At 34.1% G+C, this 9,244-nt stretch overlaps 1 long non-coding RNA gene across 1 annotated transcript; it reads left to right on the forward strand.

Moving 5' to 3' along the window:
- Nucleotides 1–4,109: 4,109 nt before the first annotated feature.
- LOC138352510 (uncharacterized) lies at nucleotides 4,110–6,901 on the forward strand. The gene is made up of 3 exons (XR_011222807.1): nucleotides 4,110–4,240; nucleotides 6,031–6,137; nucleotides 6,836–6,901. It is a non-coding gene; the product is annotated as an uncharacterized lncRNA (long non-coding RNA).
- Nucleotides 6,902–9,244: the final 2,343 nt, after the last annotated feature.

Below are 9,244 nucleotides of genomic sequence, written 5' to 3' on the forward strand. Positions count from 1 at the left end.
CAAGCCGGTCTATGGCCCCTGGGTTTTACGAACTTTTTTTCCCAAGCCGGTCTATGGCGTGTATGTTAAATAAACCAAATTTTTCACTTTTGACAATTGAGCACCTGCTACATCCAGATTCTAGGGAGGAAAGGAATATAATATAATATCTAATATATCTATCTGTGTGAAATAGATTAAATCCATTTATTTGATATTCAGCTAATAGTTCTGTATTTTCTACATTCATCCATGTTTTGGTAAGTGCAATAATATGTATTGTTTCATTGCAGATTAGAGATTCAAGATAGTTCTAGATTTCCGAAGTACTGAAACGCGCGCCATACAGGCTTGGTGGATCTAGGTGCAAGGTAAAATTATTTACATTTACTTGTTTTGTATTTATATGCATATATGCATTTATATGCATTATTCTATAGAATAATAGATCTCGTAATAATTTTGCAAAAATAGTGGCATTTACTATTTTTAAAAGATTATTAAAAAATTTACTGATATGGTGCATTCGGAAGACAAATCCAATTTTTCACTTTTGACAATTGAGCTCGGGTGCAGGGGGGGGGGTGGGTTGTGTAAAAGCCTGGTTTGTGCCTCGGAGAGGCTATGGGATCCAGTAAGATCGTCCTTCCTTTCCTCCCTAGAATCTGGATGTAGCAGGTGCTCAATTGTCAAAAGTGAAAAATTGGGTTTGTCGTCCGAATGCACCATATCAGTAAATTTTTTAATAATCTTTTAAAAATAGTAAATGCCACTATTTTTGCAAAATTATTACGAGATCTATAATTCTAATAAGGGTTTGATAAAATACAGTAGACTGCCTACTGGTTTTACCTGTAATAAGGTTTGATACAGATGATTATCCGTTCAAGGGGATTAAATAGCCGTTCTATGGCCCCAGGGTTTTCTCAAATTTTCTTTCATAGCCGGTCTATGGCCCCTGGGTTTTACGAACTTTTTTTCCCAAGCCGGTCTATGGCCCCTGGGTTTTACAAACTTTTTTTCCCAAGCCGGTCTATGGCGTGTATGTTAAATAAACCAAATTTTTCACTTTTGACAATTGAGCACCTGCTACATCCAGATTCTAGGGAGGAAAGGAATATAATATAATATCTAATATATCTATCTGTGTGAAATAGATTAAATCCATTTATTTGATATTCAGCTAATAGTTCTGTATTTTCTACATTCATCCATGTTTTGGTAAGTGCAATAATATGTATTGTTTCATTGCAGATTAGAGATTCAAGATAGTTCTAGATTTCCGAAGTACTGAAACGCGCGCCATAGGGGCTTGGTGGATCTAGGTGCAAGGTAAAATTATTTACATTTACTTGTTTTGTATTTATATGCATATATGCATTTATATGCATTATTCTATAGAATAATAGATCTCGTAATAATTTTGCAAAAATAGTGGCATTTACTATTTTTAAAAGATTATTAAAAAAATTACTGATATGGTGCATTCGGAAGACAAATCCAATTTTTCACTTTTGACAATTGAGCTCGGGTGCAGGGGGGGGTGGGTTGTGTAAAAGCCTGGTTTGTGCCTCGGAGAGGTTATGGGATCCAGTAAGATCGTCCTTCCTTTCCTCCCTAGAATCTGGATGTAGCAGGTGCTCAATTGTCAAAAGTGAAAAATTGGGTTTGTCGTCCGAATGCACCATATCAGTAAATTTTTTAATAATCTTTTAAAAATAGTAAATGCCACTATTTTTGCAAAATTATTACGAGATCTATAATTCTATTAAGGGTTTGATAAAATACAGTAGACTGCCTACTGGTTTTACCTGTAATAAGGTTTGATACAGATGATTATCCGTTCAAGGGGATTAAATAGCCGTTCTATGGCCCCAGGGTTTTCTCAAATTTTCTTTCATAGCCGGTCTATGGCCCCTGGGTTTTACAAACTTTTTTTCCCAAGCCGGTCTATGGCCCCTGGGTTTTACGAACTTTTTTTCCCAAGCCGGTCTATGGCGTGTATGTTAAATAAACCAAATTTTTCACTTTTGACAATTGAGCACCTGCTACATCCAGATTCTAGGGAGGAAAGGAAGGACGATCTTACTGGATCCCATAGCCTCTCCGAGGCACAAACCAGGCTTGTACACAACCCTCCCCCTTCACCCGAGCTATGTCAACAGGTCGTTCTTTCTCTTCGCCCTTACATCATCACACACAGAGATCACAATAACGTGATGCATCAAATGAACAAATCCACAAGGGCCGTGACGAGGATTTGAACCTGCGTCCGGGAGCATCCCAGACACTGCCTAAATCGACTGAGCTACAACAGGGTAAAAGGATCCAGGAAGTTCAGTAGAAGTTTGGTTTCAACCCTTTTACCCTGTCGTAGCTCAGTCGATTAAGGCAGTGTCTGGGATGCTCCCGGACACAGGTTTGAATCCTCATCACGGCCCTTGTGGATTTGTTCATTTGATGCATCACGTTATTGTGATCTGTGTGTGATGATGTAAGGGCGAAGAGGGAGAACGGCCTGTTGACATAGCTCGGGTGCAGGGGGGGGGGTTGTGTAAAAGCCTGGTTTGTGCCTCGGAGAGGCTATGGGATCCAGTAAGTTCAGTAGAACTTCGGTTTCAACCCTTTTACCCTGTTGTAGCTCATGCGATTAAGGCAGTGTCTGGGATGCTCCCGGACGCAGGTTCGAATCCTCGTCACGGCCCTTGTGGATTTGTTCATTTGATGCATCACGTTATTGTGATCTGTGTGTGTAATTCTTCACTTGCTACAGCAACAGGAATGTGTGTGTATGTATTTGTGTTGTTGAATATGACCGAAAGTGTAAGATTAATGATTCTAACACAAATCATCTGAATATTTGTTTTTCTTCACTGTCGAGAGTAGTTAAAAAAATTTACTCGAGTTTATTTTCACACTTTATTTATGGTCCTTAAGTCCCTCTCCTTAATGCTGCTGCTGTTTCTCGCATCTTTGCATCGCTTGTATGTTTGGGGGTTTGGCCTCTTGCTATATATTGATTCCATTTGTGTGTGTTTGGGTCTCAGGCCCTCTCGCAATTTCTGTTGAACAAACCCCTTTTCCTAGTTCTGCATCTCTCCTTTGGTACAAATTTTGTTGTGCTTTTATCATATATTTCACAAAATTTGACATACATTTCATTTACTTCATGTCCTATCAGCAAGTGTTTGTCAAATTCTTTAAGGAAAGTTTATCATCCTGATTGCAGATCTCTAGCGCTATTATGTCAACTTCTTGTGGATTCGCAATCATTATTTAATTTACCTTTAGGTGTTCTTTCACCAGCACAGCAACACTGTACCTCTCCCAACCAGTTTAAGATAAAAACTAAGTACTAACTAATTAACTCAATGTAACCTACCTTACCCCCAAAATGTCAATCCATGTCTTCTATTTTAAACAATGCTGTTTTGTTGACCAAATTGTATTTTTGTTTTTTTCTGCAATGTTCCCCCCCCCCCCACCACTCTACCACCACATTGAGTTTAGTAGCTCTGTGCACGTCAGGTGCTGTTTAATATACAGACCTACTCCTCCATTTAACCTAGTTTCTCTATCACATCTATATCACTTTGTGCTTTAGGCCAGGTGGAGCTTGGTCCACCAGGCTGTTGTTTGGAGTGGCCTGCAGCTCCACATACAGTCTGCATATGATATACAGTCTGTTGATCAATTGAACTACAGTAGTTAGTTTTTATCATCCGAATGCACCAATATGTGTTCATTCTTCCCAGATGAAGGAACTAGGTAATATTCATCATCTGAATACACCATCTGAAGCTTTAACACACTCATGATACACGAGAGGTTTAAAAAACTTTTAAAACTTTTAAAACTTTTTGACCTATGTATTTAAAAGCAATTCTAAAGTTAAAAAGTGTAGCATAGGCCCCTCGCAGAATGTTCTTAATATGATCCTCAGGTTATAGTTTTCTATCTAAAACCACCCCTAGATCTCTTTCTTGATCAGAATTCTTTATAGATCTCTGTGGCTCGATCATAGAAACTGAGTAAATTCGTTACACTGGACCTTCCAGATCGAATACCATGCTAACAGTCTGATATATCATTCAGTACGTCTGCATCTGAAATTGAGCAATACCGGATTTATTATTTGGTTTTATAAATTTTATACTTATAATCTTAACTTATTTCAGAGACCATGAGTAATCTGGGCTTCGAACTCAACAGAAAAGCCTTCCGTAGACCTGCTTCTTTGCTACATAATAGACAAAATTTAGTAAGTATTGATTTATTATGTGTTTGTTTATTTATTTATTTTTTCTTTATATACAAGAAGGTACATTGGGGGAGAGTACAATGACTTGAAGTTATACATTCTTGTAAAGCAACTAGCACTCATAGCGTTTCGGGCAGATCTAAGTATAGACCAAGGAACTTACCATCTTTTTTATTTCTGATGTTAACATTGTGTAACTGTAGATGAATTGCATTTGTTGATTTGCTCCCAAGTAAGATGTTGTAGGTCCTTTCTATGTTTAGTGGGAGTTTGTTGGTTGACATTAATAAGTGAATTTTTTTTTAATTTATTGTTTACATCATTATTTAATATGAATGGGTTGGAGTCTGAGTAGATGAGGTTAGTGTCATCATTATCTCATATCTCAGTGATTTTGTCGTAATGGTCAAGTAGCTGTACTGTACAAGTAGAGGAAATGAGAGATAGCTGTAAGAGGTATTTCAATATCTTCCTGCTCTAAATCCTTGTTGGCCTGGATTGTGGAGGTCATTGGTCTCTATAAAACTAGTAACCTGACTCCTGATCACTCTCAAATAATTTTATTATGTGGGATGTTAGTGCAACTGGTCTATAATTCTTTGCCAATGCTTGTGTTGTGTTGTGTTGTTTTGGTAGTGATGTGCAATGTGTTGTTTTGGTAGTGATTCGTCCAGTTCTGGTAGTAGTGCGGTTGTTGTGTGGTGTAGTACTTGTGTGCTTGTTAATGACTTGTATTCCAGTCTTGTGGGTATCTCCTTTCCCCTACGGGCCAACTGCTTTGTTCTTACCTAGCATTTTGCTTTGTTTGGGTATGAATGTTTGTGTGCCGTATATTTTGCAAAATTTGCCATATATCTCATTATTTACTCCTCTGCCTAGCAACAAGTCTGTCTAATTATACTCATTAACTATTTTTCAAAGTTCCCCATAGTGTCCTTTATTGAAATCGAGTTCATGAACCGTTTCAATGTTCTTATTTTCTTCTAGATTATATCTTAAAGTATATTTAAATGTTATTGTGACATTGCATTGCAATTGAGCTATGTTGTTTACCATACCGTTCATTTCGTGAGTATAAGTATAGATGCCACACTTGTGACAGGTAAAACCATGCCTTTTTTGAAAAACAGCACCGTCTGTTGCACGTTAGAGCAACCCACACTATATTATGTTGCGATATTATTTCAGTATTTCCGATTGCATTGATAATTTGAATTTTCATAGATTTCAATTTATTTTAATTTCGATTTAATAATTTTGTGTGACATTGCATTGAAATTGAGCTGTGTTGTTTACCATACTGTTCATTTCATGAGTATAGTTTATTTTTTTATTTTTTTCATTTCATTTTTTTAGCTGTTCTTATTTTTCAGTGATGGGAATATCAGATCATTTGATGTTCCCAATTTTCTGATGGAAGCATCAGACCACTATAGAATGCATCGGATGAGGTAGTTTGGAATGGTGGGGAGGACGAGGGGGGGGGATGGTGGGGAAGACGAGGGGACAGAGGAGAGGGTAATGGTGGGGAGGACGAGGGGACTGGGGAGTTGGGGATGGTGGGGACAGGGGAATGCTGGGGAGGACAAAGGGACAGGTGAATGGGAGATGGTGGGGGAGGAAGAAGGACAGGGGAGGGGAAAATGGTAAGGAGGACGATGGGACAGGGAAGTGGGAATAGTGGGGATGATGTGGGGACGGGGAAGTGGGAAGGACGAGAGGACTGTGGAATGGGGAATGGCAAAGTGAATTATAATTATATATATTAATTAATTCTTATAAATTTCCAGAAGCCTGTATCAACACCCACAGTAATGCAACTGAAAGAGATGTTGAGACAAGTATTGCTGATATGTTGAAGAACGCCCCAAACAAACTCGGTGGAAACAGATACAAGGTAAAGTTTGCCAATTTGCTGTAGTCTAATTCAATTTCTTTTTAGTAATCTTTGAGAACATTTATGCTATGAATAAGATAAAATAATGTAACTGATTTTGACTAAATATGTAGATATATTTAATTTTCTGAGCACTAATAATGAAAGAAAACCAAAATAAGAGGTGGCTACTATCTCTAATAATGGGCTGGAATAATGCAGGATATAATAATATATATATATATATATAAATATGACAATGTCAGACCACGGAGGAAGAATGAAACGGGAATTTCCTTAAGTACTTTTGTATATTAAATACATCTTCAGAAGGTCCTTCTGAAGATGTATTTAATATACGAAAGTACTTAAGGAAATTCCTGTTTCATTCTTCCTCCGTGGTCTGACATTGTCACATTCTTAATCACGTGTTTATTTTCGTGATATACACATATATATATATATATATATATATATATATATATATGTATTTATATACATTTATTTTTATAAATATATATATGATATATAGATTCTATATAGATTCTATTCTATTATTCTATTCTATTCTATAGTTTTATATAGATAGAATAGAATCTATATAGTTTTAGTTTTTTTTTCTATAATATGGAAACAGTTTTTAATTAATAAATTAAATATTATATAATAAAATAATGTATTATTGAAAACAATTAGTAACAAACAATATTTGATTACAGGGTGGTTAAGCAAGAAGACATGTGCATCACACAGCAGACTTGGATATGACGAAGAATGAAAATGGCTAATGTCTATATAGAAGAATCTATATGTGTCTATATATAGACACATATAGATTCCTATATATAACCTATATATATATATGTGTGTATATATATTATAATATATATATATATATATATATATATATATATATATATATATATATATATATATATATATATATATATATATATATATTATATATATATATATATATATATATATTATATATATATATATATATATATATATATATATATATATATATATATATATATATATATATATATATGTGTGTGTGTATATCACGAAAATAAACACGTGATTAAGAATGTGACAATGTCAGACCACGGAGGAAAATTGAAACAGGAAACTTCCTTAAGTACTTTCGTATATTAAATACATCTTCAGAAGGTCCACCTTCTGAAGATGTATTTAATATACGAAAGTACTTAAGGAAATTTCCTGTTTCAATTTTCCTCCGTGGTCTGACATTGTCATATATATATATATATATATATATATATATATATATATATATATATATATATATATATATATATATATATATATATATATTATATTAGGTTAGGTTAGGTTTGGTAGGGTTGGTTAGTTATCATATATCTACGTATAACTAGCTAGTTTTACCTTTATATATATATTATTTATATATATATATATTATATAAAAAGTTTGTGAGGAAGACCTCTGGTGCCAATGTGGGGACCCATAGCCTCGGAGAAGAAAATAAAAAGTATTCAGAGGAGACCTTGTGGTCACTCACTAAACACTAATATTATCTCCTACCACCCCCATTCTTTTGTATGTACACATATATATTTGCTTTATTTGAACTTTGTTACAAAGAGGGAGTTACATATAGGTTACAAAGATGGTTATCATATATATATTATTTATATATATATATTATTTATATATATATATATATTATTTATATATAAATATATTATTTATATATAAATATATTATTTATATATAAATATATTATTTATATATAAATATATTATTTATATATAAATATATTATTTATATATAAATATATTATTTATATATAAATATATTATATATAAATATATATATATATATATATATATAATATATAATATATATACTATTACACTACATTCTTATATATTACACACATATATATATATATATATATATATATATATATATATATATATATATATATATATATATATATATATATTATATAAATTATTTATATATATATATTATTTATATATATATTATATATATAATTATATAGGTCATATGTTTTTGTATTTTTGCTGATTTGTTAGTAAATAATAAAAGAAATATAAATTATTTGATTTTTTTACCCTTAAATTGGTTTTAATATTTAAACTGAAAACAATAATATAATATAAAAAAATATAAGAAAAATAATAATACATTATAAAATTAAATATAATAAAAATAATATAATATAAAATAATATAATTTAATTTCAAGAAACTTAACTTTAAACACAAAGTTGTGAAAAGGGTTCAGATAAGGCTCAAACCTTTCACAAGAGATTCATATTGGTGTATGAATGGATTATGAATGACTCATGTTAGGAGTGTAAAGTTGCCACAACATCTCAAATTAGTGTTAGATACATATGTCTTGGTTATAAGTTTTGGAAACCTATTTAAGTCCACACACAATATCGTATCTGATACGATAAAACAAACGTTTCCAATACTTTCAAATACTTTCCAGATATGTTGTGGCAACCTAAAATTGTTTGCTGGGTTGAACTCCTGCATTCCTCTCATGAGTCTCTGCATCCCTCTCTTGAGCCTTTGCATTACCCTCTTAAGCCTCTGCATCCCTCTCTTAAGCCTCTGCATCACTCTCAAGAGCCTCTGCATCCCTCTCTTGGGCCTCTGCATCCCTCACTTGAGCCTCTGCTTCTCTCTCTTGAGCCTCTGCATCCTTCTCTTGGGCCCCTGCATCCCCTCTCTTGAGCCTCTGCATCCATCTCTTAAGCCTCTGCATCACTCTCTTAAGCCTCTGCATCACTCTCTTAAGCCTCTGAATAACTCTCTTGAGCCTCTGCATCATTCTCTTGAGCAACTGCATCCCTCTCTCAAGTCTCTGCATCACTCTCTTGAGCCTCTGCATCACCCTCTTAAGCCTCTGCGTTACTCTCTTGAGCCTCTGCATCCCTCTCCTACGCCTCTGCCTCACTCTTTTAAGCCTCTGCATCACTCTCTTGAGAGTCTGCATCCCTCTCTTGATCCTCTGCATCAATCTCTTCAGCCTCTTCATCCCTCTCTTGAGCCTCTGCAACACTCTCTTCAGCCTCTGCATCACTCTCTTAAGCCTCTGAA

Source organism: Procambarus clarkii, chromosome 54 (assembly GCF_040958095.1).
Source record: "Procambarus clarkii isolate CNS0578487 chromosome 54, FALCON_Pclarkii_2.0, whole genome shotgun sequence".
Classification (NCBI taxonomy): domain Eukaryota; kingdom Metazoa; phylum Arthropoda; class Malacostraca; order Decapoda; family Cambaridae; genus Procambarus; species Procambarus clarkii.